Below are 21013 nucleotides of genomic sequence, written 5' to 3' on the forward strand. Positions count from 1 at the left end.
ACACACACTGAGCCTGGGAGGTTGTCTGCTTTTCCCTAGCTCTCAGAACTTTAAAATGGATCCCAGAAGCAGGCATGCTGCTGCAAGCATCACCTCCTGGGAGCAATTCCTTTCCCTTCGAATTAAAAGCACTTAAAAACATGTAGGTGTACAGCATCTCTCTGAAACGGGAATAAACACACCGCTTCCAAGGTCATTTGGGTGAGAATTAGTAATATTTTGCATCACCTCTTCTCACTGACTATCATTTAAGAATGGTTATTGCTGCCTTTGCAGACCAGTTCTCAATGGCTTAATTCTGTTGGTTTTGTACATAGAACAAGTATTTTTAGTTATAAATGATATTGAAACCAGCAAAGATCTCCTTCCTGAAGATCGAAGTTTTTTTATTATTATTATTTTTTTGTTCTGTTTTGTTTTAATTTGCAGGCCTGAAGTCACTTTAAGACAGGGAATATCTTCATATCGTATTTAGGGACCTCAGTCACTGTCTCAAGGCAGTGAAAGACACGCAGGGCCTCGAGACGGCTCTTTTTATGCAGCAGTACCTGTGGCTGAATGAGAATCAGGCCTATTAATTTTGTCATTGAAACAAAGCTACAAAGTTGATGTATTTGTTAGGCTTGCAATTTTTCTATCATTGCCTTCCCTTTAGGTATACATCTCACGGGTCTTTCCTCTTCTCCACTACTTTCCTGGTCCAGCTGCTGTCAACCTGAGCTCCCCCAAAGGCAGTTATGCTCCTGGCCCCAGGGAGTCAGAACTACCTGCTCTTTATACTTGGGAGACGGGTGCAGGTAGGCTAAGTGGATTGTTCAAAGTCATGCAGGACATGCACAAGCTCCAGACTGCTAACAGCAGCCTGGACAACCCCTCCTTCACGTTAGCTGCTCTTTATATAGTATCAGGCAGCCATTCTCAGCTAAGCGAGTCTTATAAAGACATGGAGTAAGGCATGCATGAAAAGAAAATGACTGTGCACTAGAGGTAGGGGGTTGACACTAACGGGTATTTGAACTACAAAACCAAAACCAAATTAAAATTAAATCTCCCTTATTAAATTTCTAATTGTCGTGTGATGCTGCGCCATCATTTTTAAACCACCAGCATCTTCCTTTTATGTGAGACAAGTGGAGGAAAAAATGGGCTGAATCCAAGTCTTTGTTTAGTTTTATTATGTGCGATTCCTTTTTAGCATTCTGAGCATTTAACCTTGAAAAATAGTGTTGTTTTGCCACTGTGTTTTCTGATTGTTAGTCTCAAGGCATCTCAGTGGCATCTTTATAAATCTGCTGTAGCTGGTAAATATTTCTTGCAGTCCAGTGCTGAAGACTGAAAAACCCAGATTACTTTTAGCTGTCAGGCAATTAATGTAATCCAGAGGAAATGAAAGGTATGTGCAACTAGGAGTGCTGTTAATAACACACGGTTCCTGACTCACACTTCTAAGGGGAAGACTGGGGGGGGGGGGGGGGGGAAATTGCTAAAATAAAGCATAAAGAGGGTGCTGAAAACGATCTTGAGACTCTGAATGCTGCTTCATTGCAGATTATGTGACAGCTAATATTTGGACAGACTAGTATTTGGAGAGAAAACATGATAAATGGATTTATTGATCACCTGTTCCAAATGACAGCCACGGTAAACTTACACAGGGCTGCATCCTATCACATCATCGGTTTGTAATTTTTCCTCTCCTGTGTTTTACGTACAGTCAAATACAGGCAGGAGGTATTTGTGATTACGGATGCAATGCCAGTATTGATGGCTGCATTCCTAGTCAAAACACTGGAGGACAGAGGGAGCTAAGCCAGGGAGATACAAGGGTAGTAAGACACGGGATCAAGAAGTTCTGCATACATGCCAAGATCTGAAACAAGTGCCAGGCTTTGCACAGGCAGAGGGATTTGAGCCCGAGTGCTGTTGCCACCATCAGCAGCAACTGCCCAGCAGGTACCACCAGGCTGAACTTTGGGCTGCTGCCATTTCAAACGTCGGACCAAGGTGTATGGTATGGATCTGGGAACCCACTGCAGGTCCTAGTAACCATTTTATTTGGTCTATAACCATCACTAGCCGAGGACATTACTGCTCCAGCTGAAAGGAGGATAAAATCTGGGAGGAAACAAAACCAAATCTTCCAACCTCAATAGTCCCTCTAGAACAGAGGTGGGACAGCATCAGTGTTAAGAGGACACAGGATTTTCCAGATGTTTCTCTGCCTGCTTCTACCCTGAGACCCATTTAAACAGACCCCTGTACCATCAGCAGAGCTTCTGTGTATGCTTCTGCAAGCCCAGAGCTGCAGCATTTCCATTCGTGTCTCTTGACCAGTTCAGCTTCCATCCAGCCTTCTTTCCTCTGGAGCCAGAAGGAGCTCCATCTGTATTAAGATAGCAGGATTGGGCCTTTTTATGATACTGCCAATATAGAGTAATTAAAGCAAACTAAATTAATAATTCCAGCAGATGAAAATTAACTCGATCACATAGGCAGATAAAAGCATTGCCTGTTATTTGAAGCATCTGTGGAGCGGTACCTTTAAACGCCATGGCAACCAATGCTATTACTGAGTTCTTTTTTAGATCTCATTTAAAATGTAGGAAAATTGATGCTTTATTCACTCAGAGTAAGGTGGGTTTTCTTTTTTTTTTTTTATATGAAAAAAAATTTGAATCTGGTATGGCCCTGCTTTTAACAACTAAACCCCTTTTTCTGTAACAGCTTTTCTCATCCTTCCTCACACAGCTTTTCCTTCTCTAGCTACCTGCAGGTTGACCATTTAACTGGCACCAAACATTCCTCTCCCAGAACCACTTATTGATCTGTTTTCTACTCTTTAACGTATCCTTTTCCAGCTCTAAGGGCTGCATCTCCACTCAAGGCTAAAAGCACTGGCTTAGTTTGTTTTCTTCTTGGTACCCAATTCTCTCAACAGTCCACAAATGCCACATGTTTTTCATCAATGAAACAATCTTTTGTTAATCCTGTTTACTAACTTACACCCAAATATTTCCTTTGGCTACAGGACAGCCATGCCATATCCCTTTTCATACACCACAGGTGCTGGGAAGGGTCTTCCTTGGCAATCAGACAGTTCTGTTCTCCCTGGTTTGGAAGGATGGGTTATGGTCAGCCATTTCCTTTCAGACAGGAAATCTGAAATCTTCCTTACAGTACAGGCATCAGCAAATATACAGAAAACTCAGGTTTCTCGCAGACTGGTCTAGCTTTAAGCACAGAAAGACTGAAGACTACGTGGGAATCACCAGGTGGGATCAGCCAGCCCAGGCAAGCATCTAGAAACCAGTTCCAGACACATCAGGAAAAGCTAACAATTAACATCCTGCCACAGGAATATGCCAGCAACCCCTCCATCATACTCTGCTACACGCATTTTCACTTCAGCTCTGCTGGAAAGCCCTACGAGATTTAAAAAATGTGTGAGAATTGCCAGACTGAATGAAGCCTCTGGCTGCTCCTGCTGCAGGACACCAGGCAACTTCCGATCTGTCAGAGAAAGGCTGCAACATCCCTGCAGCAGGGACAAGGTGATAATTTTCTCATGAGAAAAATGCTTCATTCCAGCCACTAATAAAGTTTACTCCATAATTTGATGGATGACATAATAATTACCTTCCAAAATTTGCTAACATCACCCTGCTGGATGTTCAACTACAAATCTAGTCTCCTTTTTATCCTTGCTGTATCTTGGCCCCAGTGATGTTCCTCAGGACAGCTTTAACAACCCTGCTTCCACTCTGCTTACTGTCATGATCTAAGTGTTCACATCCTTTTAGAAAGGTCAGAAACCAGCCATACCACTAAAATATAAAGGAGGCAATTTATATCTGACGCATCTAGCTGTGAGATGCAAAAGAGGCACCACGCTCCTGAGTCAAACTGTTCATTAAATGACTTGTTCAATAAATTTAGCCATTTTTCAGCTCATTAACTGCCCCTCCAAAAAACAGATTAATTTTTACAAGTTTGTTCATTACTCACAGCTGCTGTTTAATGTATCCAAGAGTGTAGACTATTCACAAGGTGGCCGTAGAGAGAACTTAAAGCGTTAGTGGCTATTTGGAGCTCTGTATTTAGCTCTGTCTCTCTGTTGGGTATTGATCTTCTCAGCCAAATGAAACATTTCTGATTATTTCAAAAGTAATTTTTTGATTGGTCCTTACTCATATTCTGCTTCATCAGACGCATAGATAGAAATCACCTTTTCGTGAAAAATTACCTAACTAAACTTCAGCCAGACAAGTGTCCATGAACAGTAAAATGGAGGAGGAATGAGTCCCCAGGTGTTTCTGGAGATCGTAAGACTCACCTTAACACTGCCACTGACTCTCTAGGTGATGTGAGGCATATCATTTTACCATTCTGCTTCTATTCTCCACATTTAGGACGTATAAAAGATCTTGCCTGTTGCATAAATCAGTTAGGATGATAATTCGACCATGTGAAACATTAAGTAAATACCAGGTACAATTAATGGTGTTGAACATATTAAATCCATAACTCTTCCCACCAAGAAGTTTTACTTTGAACAACCTTTCCACTGAATTGCTTATTGTAAATGTGCCATCACAGGAAGGGCAGGTAGTTAGATCCTTCTGAGGAGTTTAAATAAACAAGTAAGTTCTGCAAGCTATTTCGTTTCATGAAATTTGGCTTCATCAGCAAATAAGTTACAGCAAAGCTCGTACAGATCCATTTGGTCCTCAGGAGAGTTAAAACTGCTGCATAGCCCATGATTTGCACATTTTCACTCACTTAAACATAGAAGTAATGACATTTTCTACTCCATTCTATACACTTTAACTTAAAGCAGCAAAGGCAAGCTTTGAGCTTTCAGCTCAAAATGTCCCTTGCCATCACAGATACAGCAACAGAAATTTTCAGGGATGCAATTTTTACTTGCTGGGTTGCCTTTTCCACTGCCTATTAGTGCAGAATATATATTTTATATATATCTATACACACTGTTGGGAGTACACGTGCTCAATCTAAGATGAGGTTTAGACCCTTCACTGCAAGGGTTGTGAAGCACTGGAACAGGCTGGCAAGGGATGAGTCACCGTCCCTGGAGGTATTAAAAAAAAGTGTAGCTGTGGTGCTTAAGGACATGGTTTAGTGGTAGGCTTTGGAGTGATAGGTTAGTAGTTGGATGTGATGATCTTGGAGGTCTTTTCCAACCTAAATGAAAATATTTTCAGTAGCCAGAATTGTCATACACGGTACCAGCAATTTTTGTTCAGAAACAGCTTGTTTACCAAATGAGTTATTGCACCCAACTACCAGCAACACCTTAAATTCATTGTTAGCTTTTTTATTTTTTCCTTTTTTTTTTAAATGTTGTTTAATTTAGTGACCTAAAATATGTTTGCAACCACCAAATGGAAGCACAGATGTGTTATTAAAAAGATTTTAAAGAACTGAGGAAAATTTAAATATTGTACTATAAGCCAAAATGCTATCTTCACAGACACCATCTTATTAAAATCTGAGAAGCAGCTCTTTTAGTGCTATTCCTTCTATTGCTATATGAAAGAGTGCCTACGATATCATATTAGCTTTCAAATTCACCTACTTTGTTGCTTCTATGTCAGGAGTGGCACTCCTCCTCCTATGGCCAAAGAATATATACTCTATTTACATCCTTTATATTGTGTGGGCTCCTATAAACAGTTGGCTAATTTTTGCCCCGTAGTAAGTATGCCATTACAACTGCGAATCATCAAACCTTTCTCCTCCAGAGAATAATTGTCCTTTGTGTCCTTAAAACTGGATGTTTTTGCTAGAAAGTAACATGCTTTCAAGGAGCTGGCTTTGACCCCTTGACAGGGGAAAGAGGAAAAAAACAAAACTCCCACTGACTTCTGTATACTGCTGGTGAAAAAACAGGATGTATGACATATTGATATTTGTTTCCATTTGAAATTGAATGAGAGTACAGAATATGCAGTAAAAGGAAAATTCAAGAAGGTTTCACTCCAAAAAAATACTGACATATCTGATTGTAAAACGCCTGGGACTGTGCCCATGGTGGCTGTTAGCTGCATACCTTCTGTCCTCCATCTCCCCTTCAGTCTGGCTCTGCTGCAGGGCTGCCATCTCCCAGATGAATCACTGACACACCAGTCCTGCAGCTCCATGAGAAGAGAGAGACGTCCCAGTACCAGGGGAGCTGTACATGAGCTGGAAACCTGGTCAATGAGAGGGAGACACCCATCACTAAAAATGCATTATCTCTGGCAGCTCGTGATAATATTGAAATGAACCACAGTATCTCCTCGCAATATTTTCTGTAAAGAAAAAAAAAATTGTCAAAAAATCAGAATTTTCTTCTGAAAATATTTTGACTTTGTTAAAATAGGGGCAAGGGGTTGCTTGGGGACTTTGCATTTGAAATTTACAGGAAACTTGCACCAAGTGAATTCCCAGCACAACAGCAGCAAAAGCAAATACAAGCCACAAAATACAGGAAGGCATCTTTCAGTAAGCTGGTCCAAAGTAATTTATTATAAACCCCCCCACACACAATCTTATAATATGAATATGTTTTTGTAGCACAGAAACTCACAGACATTGCTGATGTGCCCATCCTTTTTCAAGGCATTACGTTAATATGCAAGTCAATCACTCAATTACTTTTGCCATCAGGTGCACACATCAGCTGAAGTTTCATTACAAAGAGATTTCTATAATAAATAATTGAACTCCGCAGAACAGAAAAGGTTTCATCCTTTGTATATAGAGCCAAGCTGTATGGATGCCCTTAATGAACTCCACAACTGCACTTAGACAAAGTAGAAAAGTTCCCATAACAATTAAGACTCCTATGCCCAAAGTAACAAAACAGACATCAGCTGAGGCAAGAGAGTGCTGAGATTTTACAGGGACACTGCAGGATACATAAATGGTTCTCCACTCTTCCCTGCTCCTTGATAGTATCTACCTCTGCAACTCTTTACTCTCCATCAACACATTTGGTTTATGGAATTTCCAAGATTAAATTGCACCAGGAAGTCTTGGTCATGCTATTAAAGTGGTACTTGACCCTGTTGTTTCCATCACTTCTCAAGAAGGAGGAATATCTTTCAAAGACTTGCTATTGCCAAGATGCCTTAGCCAGGATCCTCATTTTAGGATGCTCATGATACAGGAATGTAATCTGATGAGACCAGCAACAATATATATATATATACACATATACACATATACAAACACACACTAACTACCTTTTGGGCCCCAAAACAGAGCAGTTTAGCTATCAGAAACAATGCATCAGACAATAACCAGCCTTTATATTCACATACTCAGAGCATGCAAGAAGGCAGAGATGTCAGCAGGATACAGGTCACAGGCTGGGTGGAGAAGGCAGGGAGCAGCTCACATGGAAAGAGCTGGATGAGAGGCTGAGGGCTCCTCCTCACCTCCAGAGAGAGGTCACCACCTCTCTGGCAGAAATAGGTCTGATTCTGCCCTCGGCGCAGTTCTGCAGCCCTCTGCACCAGGCTGTGTACCGCCTTAGTGCCTAAGAGCACCTCGGCTAATTTCCCTGCCTAATTCACCGTCTGACCACCTTCTTTCTCCTTTTTCTTTTTAAATCATTCACTTGGCTTTCTGCTGCTGCACACTCACAACCAGCCCTGAGGAACAGGTCGCTTCACAATGGGATTTTCTGCCCTGACAGCTCGCTATAAAGATCCTCCTCAGCCTGGCTCCATAGTGTCTGTGTCACTTCACATTAGAACTTAAATAATAGGAATAAATCAAGTAAATGAAAATATGCATCCTGAAGGCCTAACGTAAGTGATTTCATCCATTTTAAAAGCCACCAGCCCTAATTTACCTTAGAACCTTCCACCTTCCTTGAGGGTGCCTCTGAAGTACCCTCTGACTGATGTCCTTATTTTTAGTTTTGTAGCAGAAGCCAAGGAGAAATTAAAGAAATAAAATGGAAAAAATAATGAGAGCTCATTTCAGCTTATAATGGTATTTTCTCAGGTGACTAAACATTCATTTGACTTTTGGTAGTGTTGAATTTGTTCTCCATTAGGGCAAATACGATTTGGAGGCTAACCTGACCTCTGGAGTGTAGAATTTTTCTTTATCTTTACTGCTGGCTTCAGTTATTTATCAGGTCAGTGTGTGCTCAGATTCCAGGAAAACTGAGCAAAGAAATGAAATTAGCACTGCAGACAAACACAATTGGAAGAGCTGGCTGTTGACTCAGATGAGCAATTTCTTTCAGACTGTCACTAGCCTCAGTACAAGATGAGATGTCTGTCAGAGTCCAGAATCTGTCATCTAACGGTTCATTTCACTGTATGACAGGAATAAGAAAAAGCATTAAAAAAAAAAAAAGTCAAGTCTGCAAGAATTTGCAATGAGTTCCTACGAGTACCTACTCTCTTCTGCATGACCTTACAGCGTACAACTTCCACGGCAGAAGTCTTAAAAGAAGAGCTAAAGTTTGGATATATATTTTCAGGAAATAAAATTGCTGTGGAAAAGACACCTAGTAATAAATTTCATGTAGAAAAAACAAATGGTCTTCTAGAAAGGCAAAATCAACTTACTCTTTGAAGAAGAACAGCAAACTATCTGTGAGAGGGAAAATGAGGGATCGCTTTCAGATTCTGTGAGGAAATAACAGATTTTCCTGATTCAGGTCAAAATATTCGTTTATCTCCCTGGCACATCTGAGCCTGCGAGTTGGGTAATGGCTGCACCAAGGTTTAACCGTGCCAAGTGCACTGCTCCTCTCCTGGCATTGCTTAGGTTACCTTTGCCACAGCGTACCAGTGAGTTTGCACTGCATCCACAAGGGTTAAGAGATTTTGCTAACTAGAGCATTGCTAACTTATTTAGCAAAAAGTCATCCAGGACAAGGACCTCGCTCGAGTCTGTTTTGCTGAGCGTTCGCATTATGAAGAGAGAGACTAAAGTGGGTTGGAAAGCTATTAGCAATCCTTCCTCTGTCCCCTGAGAAACACTGAGCCAGATTCAACAGGGCTCAGAAGCTCCATGATACAAGTAAAAATGGCTTCGAGCTGCAAAAAAAAAACCCTAGCAGGACTCCTGCTCTGTCAGTGGAAAGTGCTCCATTTAACAAATTCAATTCTTAGAAATGCAAAGTGCAAACTAGAATGGTCCCTGCTGAATAAACGGCACAACTGGTGAAGTTCAGCCAGCCTACATGAAAGGTGACATTTTGCTGAGAAACGTTTCTTAGAAAATGAAGGATTTTTGGTGATTATTTTTTCACAGATCACAAGGGGAATTTCTGCACTAGTGAAAGGTGCCAAAAGCAGCTGCAGATATTCGAATGCTATTTATTGCTCAGCTTGAACAGCAAGCAGCAATGCAAGCCTCTTGGAAATGTCCTTGGAAAGGCCGTTTCCAGAGGCGAGCAGGAGCTGCAGTTCCCAGCTCCATCAGCATCCATTTCTGGGAGGGGTTTGCAAACACAGGTGCCAAAAGCAGCCTCTGCAGGACATGGACATAGTCACACGGGAATAGGGACAATACAACAAATTCCACCTCCGGGGGAACAAAGGCAAAGTGTTTGCCCATGCACTATCCAATCCTGCATGAGGTGGACTCACAAGGCAAGGCCAGTGGCAGGCCCAGGGTCCTAAGCTGCCGCCCTTTGCTGAGCAGCGGGTTGAGAAACTGCTGAATGTTTGCTCCTTGCTCCCTCTCACCCTCCCTCACCTTAGAAGGGGAAAATAAACAAATGAGGCTGTGGCCACGAAGAAAAAAAAAAATCACCTTCATTAATTTAAAATAATTTGCATAAATTATTTCTGAGTAGCTGTGCTTTTTTCAGTACGTGTTAGTTACCTGCTGGCCGTGCTGTTAGAGCTGAGTGGCTCCTTTAGACGTGGAACTTCCCATTTATTTTTTTATTTTTTTAGGAGATACATTCCTATCATATCATTAGCTGGATATCATATCCCAGATCCCTCTTCAGTTTCAGTCCTACCAGTAGTAAAAAAAAACTGTTACAGTTTCTACACAGTGGTGTGTCCCTATGCATCAAGTATACTCAGCTGTGTTGTTGATGAATAGGAAACATCCAGCCTTCTTCAAAGTGCCACACGTAGGAGCAGAGCCTTTTCGTAATTAATGCTCAAAGGACAAGGGGATCAGCTCAACTGCTGCAGCAAGGCCCAACACATGACAGAGCTTTGTTTGCTTTTCCCATTTCAGTGGAAGAGCAGTAACTTGCTTGAGAACATCCTGTTCAGGACATTGGAGTGATCATACTGGCTATTTCAGCATCCTGTCCCCTCAAACTACAGCACTGCATGGAGAGGGAATGGAGAGAAGAAGTGTAAGAACCCATACTCCAAGGGTAGACTCAGAAATATCAGAAGGGGAACAGAACCAGCAAATCCTGAAACTGGGATGGGTGCTTTTTTAATCCCTTGCACAGAACTGAGGATCCCTTGCAAAGAACCAAGGATCCCTTTCTATGAAAAGACTAAATTCTAGTTGTTGTTGTTTTTTTTAAATTAATCTGTGAAGGCTGCTATTCTGCTTTGGGTAGGATTTCTGGTTGATAGCTGCTCCTTCCAGTTGTTTAACAATTTAAATTACAGTCACAGCGCCACGTCTTCATTCCACCGGTCAAAGGATTTTGCCTCCCACAATGAATTAGAAAATGCACATTAGGAAAAAGCTGGCAGACAGATTATTGTGATTATCTTAGCAGCAGGTATTTAAAGCTCATTGTCGCTAAAGCTCCTTGCCAATGCCCAGATTCTTTGTCACAGTCGTAAGGTCTGTGCTGCTGGGACAGTCTCTGACAGACACCTCCACCGGTGATGGCTCTTGTTTGGACTTTGCGAGTGCAGCTCAGCATGCGCTGAAGTGGTGCCACGGTGACATCGGCCGTTCATGGAGAGGAGACGCGACCTGCCATCTGCTCATCTTATATTTTATGGTCTTTAAATTGCGCTGTAATAATTTCCTGGCTGTCATCCTGGAAGGAGAAACAGGCAACGTGAGTTCAGCCAGCCAGCAAGGCAGAGGTGAGCAGAGCTTTTGGGTACTGAGGAGGAGACTTAGTTGAGCATCAGGTGTTAGGAAGAATATTTCACAGTATATGTGGCTAAAGTGGGAGGAAAGAAGTCTTCTGGCGCCTGTCTTTCTCTTCAATATTTGTTCTCTTTGGACCACATTATAATACAAGGTGTTTCTGAAGGCAGACACTCGGGGACACTCAGGACAGGTGCAGTGACAGAGCACAGCTCCTTGGGATTCTGTTTTTTCAACCTTTTACATCACTCAATTACCTGGAGCTTGAAAGCTTCTTTGCTCTAAAACTGCAAGACGTACAAGACAATACAAGGTGGTTTATGGCTAGCTCTGATCACAGGACCACCATCTTGCAGTGCCCACCTCTGAGGTTTTGCCCACCGAAGCTGCACCCCAGGCCTGGGATGAAGGGTGAAGCTCCAGGTGAAGCATGACAGCCAGGCCTTCTGGGCGCAGGAGGCTGACTGACAGGATAACTGCGGCTACCGAATACAAATAGCAGGTCAAAAAGGCAGCAGGAAGGGCAGGACACCAAGGCCTGATGAGAAACAAAAGGAAGGCTGTTTGCCTCTGCAGGCTGTAGTGGCTGCACACATGAAGAGCCACGTGCTGCCGGCAGCTGTCCTCCAGGCAGGAGCCAGCATCCCCAGGGGTGGCAGGAGGCTCTTCGCAAAGGGAAGGTACTGGGGTCACAGGCTGAAGTCAGATACACCAGATTATAATTTCTTCCCTTTCTGGTTTTTTTTCCTATTGAACAAATTAATAGCGATTATGAAAAGTTAAAAACCAAAGGTCACATTTTTAAGAAGGAGAATATAGAAGTAACTGACTTCCAAGGGAAAGCACTGTTATTAACAGTGCAGACGATGCAAGCGCTGGAGCCAAGCCTAAGGAAACGTAGGATGCTGGCAAAAGAGTGAACTCATTTGGGGCTCCTTTAATTTTTAATTTCCTCTCTTCTCTGCGAAGGCCAATTGTCAGCTCTTAAGGATGGGAAAAATATGTTTGCTTATCAAGTCAGATAGAAAGAAGGCTTCCTGAGGCATTTTTCCAGCGGTACCCAGCGCAGCTCCCCACATGGTCCATCAGTGACTGGGTTACTTGCAGACCTGCCCCTCATTAATTCTTCTGCTTGTGCAGGTCAGCATGCGTGGCATGCACAGATTCAGTCAGTGCTTGCCCCAACGTGTCCTAGTCACCCCCATAGCAGCTTTGGTGGCTACTCCACACAGAATTGGTGGCTCTCATCTCCTGGCCTTTTGGTTACACAAGGTCATCAAGTCACTAAAGATTTTTGTGCCAAATTCTCTACCAATATAGATTAAGTTTTCCTTGGCCTTTTGTTTTGCTTTTAATTAAAAAACACAGAAAGGAGGTAAAGAGATCAGATGATCAGTCTTGATAAATTAAACTTCAATTAAAGCAAAAACAAATCCAAAAGTAATTTTAAAACAACTTCAATATTTCTGTGAAGACAGACCACAATTTATGTTCCAACAGTGGCATGGACAATAGGCATGATTTTTTTCTCCTGTTGTACTCAGACTTCACATCAACCTGCAAATGAATTTGATGGAGAAACCACTCAGGTTTCAGTCACCGTTATTCACTGCCCAGCTCTGGACTTGGAGAGTCCTTCAGACAAAAGGCTCCATTTCTTTGCAATAATCTACCCAGCAGCCTGTTTCTTCCTGAGCCTCGTTAAATCCTGACCTGGAGCTGGTACAGAAGGGCTGTTTGATCACCATGCATCACCTCCTCTTAGCAACGATCCACAGCACCACATTTCCCTTCCACAGGTGTAACCTCTGTTCAACAAATTGTATTAAAATTAAAAAAAAAAACAAAACAAACAAACAAAAAAACACCATAAGAAAACATTCCCTTGTATTTATTCTTCTATCTGCATAAATCAGATGTCCCTCAGCAACTGAAAAATGTGAAGTGGCAGAGCATGCCACCACTGCTCTTCTCAGGGTATGGACATCATCTTATTAGCAAGAAAAAGGATCTTACTATTTGACCCATAAATAAGGCTCCAATTGAGTCTATGAAAGAACATCAGATAATGACACAACTACTTGACATATCCCACGTAAGCTACAGCAGCTATTCAAAGGACAAAATATTTAATCAGAAATACATTCAGTACATTTAGATTAATAAAACCGCAGTTTTTCTTTTGGCATCTATTCAAACTGAAAAAATGTTCTTCAGACCTCAGCTCTGGTTCTTTTATCATTATTTAAAATACCAATCCAATAGCCACTGTATATTTTTAGTAAGGCTTCATGTGCTAGGACAAAGCGACCTGCCATTACACCCTGTGTCCAAAGACCACTGCAATAAATATAAGTTTCCCAAACCAATTGCAAAAAATCCCCCAGTTTGGGCTCGTTTCTCCTCCTTTTTGTGTTTTGTTTTGCTGTACATTCTAGGTTCACGTTGGAACAAGATTTTATCTCATACTGATGTAAAAGAATCAAGAAGAAAATCATCACAGTGTCACCCCGGGGTAAGGCTGGCATGGGAGGAGACTCAGGCCCAACAACTGCAATAATAATGCTCAAGTTGAGGGCTCTGTGTGGGTGCTTCTGAAGCTGAAGTGGGCTCTGATAGTTCAAAGGAACCCCCTGCAAGGACCAGCTCCTCCACTGGAGCTGAGGGTGTTTTTACCACAGCCTTTGCCCATCAACAACATCTGGCTTCCTCAGGCAGGAATTCAGGTGAAGCTTATCCCCGTTATCAAACAACTAGAATCAAATCAGTAATAAAACCAACCCTGACTGACAGCCCGCTGCTCTTCAGGGGGTTACAGCACCTCTTGCCAGCTCCCTGCTGGGTTTGGGGGCAGCTGGGTTAAAACAAAGGCAGGGTTTCAGAGGGAGGCAAGGCAGATGTAAGTGGTGTGGCCACTGGAGTAGGACCAGATCGCAACAGGTGCTGCCTCCCGCAGCATCGTGCAGCTCCCCCAGCCAGCAGTGACACCAGGAAATGCTGGCACGTGAGCTGCTCCTGCTCAGCGAGACTCTAATTTCAGGCAAATGAAGAAAAACGCAGAGTGAGGCCCCATGGGTTGTTGTAGCTGGGATAACTCTTTACCTTTCCTTGCCAGAAATGTCAACACAAACAGGGTGAGCTACGAACTCAGGAGAGCTGCTGGTGTTTGCCAGCTGGCTGCGTCCAGCTTCCTATGAGATGTGATAAGAGACACATGGTGCTGCCTCCCATCAGCCTCGCTTGTCTGTCAGCCTCACTGCAAGCAAGAATTAATGCTCTTTATGAAAACAAGGGCATTTGCGTTACCTCCTTGTGGGAGGAAACAAAGAAACAGAGAGCAGTTTGCCCTGTTCCCACCTTCCAGATTTCAAGAAAACAATAGGAGTGAATGAGACTCCAACGAGAAGCATTTGGATGTAGAAATTGCCTGTTTTGTGCCTGATAAACATTTAAAAAGAGAAGTCAAGGAGTGGGACTCAGCAACAGCAAGTGAGCCTTTCCTGTCAGATGCAGAGGGAGCTCCAAGAGGGTGCTATACACCCCTGCAGGGGGCTGCAGCACAAAAATTGAGGTTTTCCTCCACCACCCCAGCACTAAACCCCTCCAGTAGACTCTAGGGCATCAGGCCATACCCTAAATTACACGTTATTTTGTTCCACATCGCCAACCACTGACGTCCTATATCCTTCCCAGGGTCATCAAGCGTGCCCCCATCTCAACAGGCGAGTGGCCTGTGATAGAACCATTTGACTGAACCCATTATTCCTGCATTTATTAATTTGGATGGTTAAGCTGTAAAGGAAATTTACAGCTGGAGGTAGCATCATTTGTTTGTGCTTATATTCACAGAATATGCTACGGTGCACTGCTGTCTTCCTAATAAATCAGCACAAACCGCTGCTGTTCTCACATACCCCAATATGTTAAATGCAACAGGCTCTTGTGCATTCTCCGGCACAGAGGGTGTCTGTGAGGGTTGTCAGGGAGGTTGCTCCAAATGTCAGTGGAAGTCAGCAATCACAAATCCCCAAAGCACTGAGTGTCCCTGACAGCACACGAGCAGCTGAGCACCATGCTGAGCTCGGTACCTGCTCCAGCAGCAGGAAGAAAAGCGCTGCCTGGAGGGCAGGAGCCCGTGCAGGACGGTGACCATGCAGCAAAGGGATTCCTGGAGCTGCTCCCATGATAACTATTAAACCACAAAACCTCATTTTGCAGCAACACTGGTTAGTTCTCCAGGAATCAGCCCTTAGGAGCCGCAGCTCTCTCACCAGAGGCGCAGAACAAGCCATCCTTCAGCAGCCCACGCCACAGTTTGGACACATGAGAGCTGCTGCCACGCACAACGAGCCAGGCTCACCCAGCAAAGCACACTGCTGCCGTGCACACCGCAATGCCCGGCGCCTCCACCTTCCCTACCCCTTGGGAATACCACGGTGAAAATCACAACCAGAGCATCACACCGCTGCTGGGCACCTCCACAGGTGGCTTTGGATGGAGGAAGATGTCTGTGGGGCTAACGCTGCCTGCTTGGACCGACCCGTCCCCGAGCAGAGGTGCTGAGCCAGCCGGGGAGGGCTGCCCCTTCCTCCCAGCACCACCGAGTGCTCCCCCAGGCTGCCCAGCAGGCAGCGAGCCGGGGGCAGAAGGCCGCCTGATGCTCCCCCCAACTCCGCAGAGGGAAGCGCAGCCCCAGCCCCAGCCCCAGCGGGGTCCAACGCTGCCACCTACCGACCCTGCCCGGGCGGCCACCGCAACGCTTCCCAGGCCAGGCAGCGGAGGCAGAAGCTGCCACCGAGCCGAAGACATTTTAGGAGCAAGAAATCTCCTGGGTTTCGCTGACTGCCGCCCCTGGCTCGCTCCGGATTTAGCGAGCATCCCGCAGACACGAAGCGGGTCAGCGAACAGAAGTCAGCCATGGGGACGGGCTGACAGGCACTGGGATGCCGGGGTGCTTCAAAAAGCCACGGTACCGTGTGATGCTCTCAGCTTATTAACCCAGAATGAACTAATTGTTGGTGCCAACGCAGTTGGTCTGGGAGCTGTGCTCGTTCAGGACAGCCAAAATGTGGAGAGAGCGAACGCTGCTGTGTATGTGACCAGGTGGGCTTTAACAGGGCAAGGGGGGGGGGGGGGGGGACAGTCAGACCAGAGACAAGAAAATCAGCACCAGCCCCACCTTCATCAGCCGGTGCCCGCTTCTGTGTTAGTGGGGCCACAACAAAATTCTTCCTAACAAGAGGAAGAATGGTGTGAACGCAAGATTTAGAGCACAGAGGAGAAAACACTCCAGCCAGCCTTGATACCAGATCAGGCAACAAAACCACCACAGCCGGATACCAGCAGAACACAATAAAGCAAAAATTGGCATTTTTTTCATCCTGCAGAGTCTCCCAGTACAGCAGGCGGAGGCACGCAGACAGCAGGGCCGGACAGCTGCCCGCGAGATGCTCGGCCGTGGGACCGCAGCGATGATGGTGAGGGCTGCCAGTGGCACAGCACCGAGCCTGGCCCTCCCAGCTTCTGGCGGTCAGCAATGCCTGCTGCTGTGCTCGTGCCCCTTTCCCAGCCCCTGTGCCACTGCCCAGCTGGCCAGGCCCCTGGTGATTTGGCAGTCAGGAGCTCTGCCCTTAACAGCAGTGCCAGACGCAAGGCACGGGGCCAGCCCCAGTGCCACCGTCCCGTCCTCAGGCTGCCTTGTACCTCGGGTCCTGGTGGCACTGCTCTGAGTTTGCTCCCTCTTCTCTTCAGGCAAAGGCTTGTCCCTAGTTTTGCTCCTCTGATCTCCTCCCACTCACGTTATTTGGGAGTTTTAAAGAGGTCTTTCACAGGGGCTAACACCGCCCTCCCCAAACCCCAACACCCTGACTTCACACAGCTGCCTTCCCTCCACAAATACCCACAGCGAGGTTTAACCACCTGCCCTCAACTCCTTGGGCTCAACCCCTCAAGAAAATGAGCGCCCAGATCTGAACCAGACATCTCAGAATTAAAGCACAGATCGACAGCAAATTTTCCACCACATCTTCTGCTGGCTTGTGGTCCAGAGTGAACGGCAGCCTCCCTCCGTGCACCAGCCACTGGAGGAACCGGGCCGTTCGGAATTGCAGCCACGCGTTGGGAACTGTTTGTTCTAGTCAGACCAGGAATTAGTTAGGCAAGAAACTCACAAGCAATTTTGTTGTAATGAACCGTTTGAGAATTTAGCAATCTGCTCACAGGCCATTTTCAGACAGAACAAAAGAGGAATTCATCCAGTAACTTAATTGCAAATTATTTTCTCATGTGTAGCAGAAGGACGTTGCACTGAACTGCAGCTCCTATGCAGAGCTGTCAGGGCGCTTCGCACACAGGAGAGCAGCCGTACGACTGCGCTGTGACGGGAGAACACTGCTCTGCTGTAGAAATGGAGAACAAAGGATGGGAGATAGATGCTAAAAAAGTGGCTAAAATAGCCAAAGGGATAAGTGACTCAACTGTGGCGTTCAGATAAGGATGGCCCGATAGATATGTGGAAAATTTTTTGTCCTGGGGTGGGGAACAAAACTGAGACTTGGTCCTTCTCCAGTTAATCCCAAGAAGCAAGGTCAAGATTTCTACATTTTTACATGCAACAATAAGCAAAAAAAAAAAAAAAAAACAAAAAAAAAAACAAATGTAGGAGTTTCATATGTTATCCTGAATTCTTTGTTATAGAACTAAGTAGATTTGTGAAACGTTCTAAAATGGAAATTTAGAATCCTAATTCTGCAATTTCGGATGGTCCCCAACAAACCTCACTTGGGGAATCTCATGGAAGCCAGCACTTTCCTGTGATGTCCCTTTCCATAAAAATTATTGTGTTCTTGACCGCTGATCCCAGGGAAACCCACCCCTCTCCCTGCTCACTCTGCACCATGCCCAAGCCTTGTAACCTCAAAGGCACCTGATCTTGCAGGACGCTCTGCACAGAGCACCAATCACTCCAGGTCTGATCTGTTCTCCACTTGTCTGTTCCTCTTGAGGCCCATGGGGCGTTTTTCTGGTCTTTTACATTTTGGCTTCAACTGTCTAATGCACTGCAGCAAAAGGATCAGAAGAAATTAATAATTGATAGAGGAGTGTCAGAGGGATTGGGCTCCAGTACACAGCAGCATCCTCAGGCCTCCCAGTGCGATGTGCCCTGAGGACAGCCACGGGGCATCAGCCTCCGACCCCGAGGGCAGAGCTCCCAGCCGGGGTGAGGAGTGCAGAGGAGGGGACTCAACGTGGTGCAGACACTGCATACAGCCCTGCAGCACAGGAAAGCAGCTCACCTGACTCCTGTTGCAGACACCAGCCCTACAGAGGAGAAGCCTGCCAAGCTCTCTGCCCGCTACCCCGCAGAAGATGCAGTTTAGGGGCACAGACTGCCTGTGCCAGGGTCAGAAGCATCGTACACCTGCAGGCCTGAACCACCCGTCCCAGGACATTTCAGCTGAGCAGTCAGCCCCAGCAAGGGCTTTGCTCTTCTCAGCAGAGTCAAGCTAAGACACCAACAGACGTGCCTGGTCTCCTGGGCTAGCCAGGACTGGTGGCTGCAGCTGGCTGCGATATGCGCAGGGCAGGTTACGACAGCTATCAGTGCTAACCACCCAAAGCAGCTATTTCCAACTTCTCTGAACTCTCAGAAACAGCGAGCCCTTAGAAATAGTTAGAGCAAGTCCCTCTTCCAAGAGAGGTGGTACAGGACAAGAATATTATAGCTGTGCTCACAGCTATATGCAGCAACGCAAGCCAGACCAGATGCAGCTCAGTTGCTTTTTTTTTTTTGCTTGCTTGGAGAAAGAGGTTCGTTCTTCCTCCGTGTCACTGAGACCCACTCACTTTCTAACGTGATAATGCCAGCCTGGTGCTGAGCAGTTTTACAGAGAGGTGACACCACCACAAGCACAGCCCAAAGGGCTTTCATACCCCTTTGAAGTGACACTCCAAAGCAGTTCGGCTTCATTCAGGCAACTCTGAGCAGTGCGATCCAAAATATACATTAGGATCCCCTGCCTAGTCCAATTAAAATTCTTCCAAGATTTCCACTGTCAGGCAGAAAATAGAGCTCGCATGGAAAAGTATTCACCTAGAATGCATCCTTACATTTAGCTTATTTTCAGAAACGCTCAGCTAGAACATCACGTCAGAGGATCATTATGCTTTCAGCAAAGTTAAGACTTCAGAAGAGGCTGTTCTGGTATTTTAATCGCCTCCTCCAGTTCCAAGGTCCTATTGTACAAATAAAATATCTTCTAATTGTGCCACATAAATTAACTCCACATACGAAAGGGAAATCAAATACTTCAATTAAGGTTTGTGAGATACAAATATCCTCATCTAGATTAGTTCAAAGTAAGCTCAAGACTTGGAAAATTGTTTTAATTCTTTATCTCAGCATAGGAAGAACATCTTTGAGATGGGGTTGCGGGGGGATACGTGCTGCTCTAGTGGTTCGGGACGTCCCCTGCACTTGGCAGAAGCACTCAGCCTTCTGGTCTCAGTTCCTCTTGGCTCCTCTGCACCTGGACGCCCAGCCCAGCCCCTTCCTCCTCTTCCTCCCTGCCCTGCTTCATGCTGAGGCCAGCCCTCCTCGCCTTCCCCTTGCTGCACTGAAACTTGTTCATGCCCAAAGCACTGCTGAGGAATACTGGGGACAAAGGTCGTTGTCCTCTCCTTGGGGCCAGGGCACGGGGTGCTAAGGTTTGAACCACCTCTCATGGGACACATCTCCCCATGGATGCTGTGGCCGCCTTCATCCATACCCAGCTCCTCTCTCAGCCCCTTGGCCATGCACACATCAGAACTTACCTGAGTGAGACCACTCAGGAGCTCTCTTACCACTTTGAGATTAATCCTACAGAACTCAACCCTCAACCCAACAGAACTCGCAAAGCGCCGTCAGCCTTGGCTAAGGTTCCTATACAACCATCACCTCAACTTTCCCAGCTCAGAGGGAAATCCAGTGGTTTTCTGAGGAGCTACCACAGGACTATGTCAGAAACAAAGCACAGACGACATCCGTAGTCCAAGATATTCCATAGATTGCAATAAACCCCAAGAATTCAGCCCGGTTCTGGCTCTCAGAGCAGCTGCTCTAGCAAAGCGCTCCCAGTGGCTGCTTAAAAGCAGAGTAAATTCCAGTTGTCACACCATCAGCACAGCCGATTGAATTAGAGGAGCATATTTATGTGCCTAACAAGTTTGAATCTGCAGAAAAACCTGCTGGGAGTGATTTGAAAAGACTAATGAGACTTTTCCCATCAGCGGCCCGGTATACTCTCCTTTAAAGGTTTATGAGCATGTCATTTAGTTTCACTACAGCTTTTGCAAAATCATTAATGAACTTGTGAAAACAATTAGAGAGATAAAAGGGCAAGAAATGTGTGTGTTAGCTCGAAACCTGTGATAATACAGAGCAAGTGAAGCAGAGAAGAATGCACTGCTTTGAAGGCATCAGACAAGATCCTGATGTTTTATGCCTGTTAAAATTATCATTCCTAGCTTTGCTCCTGCTAATCCTAAGGTGGAAAAATATCTTTGTAGGACACGATCTTGGAGTTTCTGTCGCTTATTAAAACAAGAGGGACAGCAGAACCATCTCATTAGAGTAAACAGAAGACATGGATGTCAGGCCATATAACTGCACCTCATTAATACCTGCATCAACTGAATGGCAGAGCTGGGAATGCTGTAAGGACTGGACCTGACTTTGATCTTTGAAAGCTACCTTTGAATAACTCCCTGCCAAATCAACCGCACACTGCAGAAGAAAACAGACTATTAAAAGGGAGAAAAGCCCTAGAATTACAGGGATCTTTTCTTGCTTTGGGTGCTCATAGGTTATTTTGGCCTGCAGACCCAGCCCACACCACGAGCAGTGAACACACTGACATTTTTCCCTTGGAAAGGCATTTTCTCCTCCTGCGATGCCAAAGGGAAGAAGAAAATT

At 45.1% G+C, this 21013-nt stretch overlaps 1 long non-coding RNA gene across 1 annotated transcript in view; it reads right to left on the reverse strand.

The window, feature by feature from the left end:
* Positions 1 to 21013, reverse strand: part of LOC137864938 (uncharacterized) — a 45919-nt gene that overhangs the window by 15273 nt on the left and 9633 nt on the right. Inside the window, exons 2-3 of the long non-coding RNA XR_011101693.1 lie at positions 9859 to 11002; positions 6071 to 6212 (exon numbers count right to left, since the gene is read on the reverse strand). This is a non-coding gene — a long non-coding RNA (uncharacterized lncRNA). The remainder of the gene's footprint in view (positions 1 to 6070; positions 6213 to 9858; positions 11003 to 21013) is intronic.

This window comes from Anas acuta, chromosome 15, assembly GCF_963932015.1.
Source record: "Anas acuta chromosome 15, bAnaAcu1.1, whole genome shotgun sequence".
In the NCBI taxonomy this organism is placed as follows: Eukaryota; Metazoa; Chordata; class Aves; order Anseriformes; family Anatidae; genus Anas; species Anas acuta.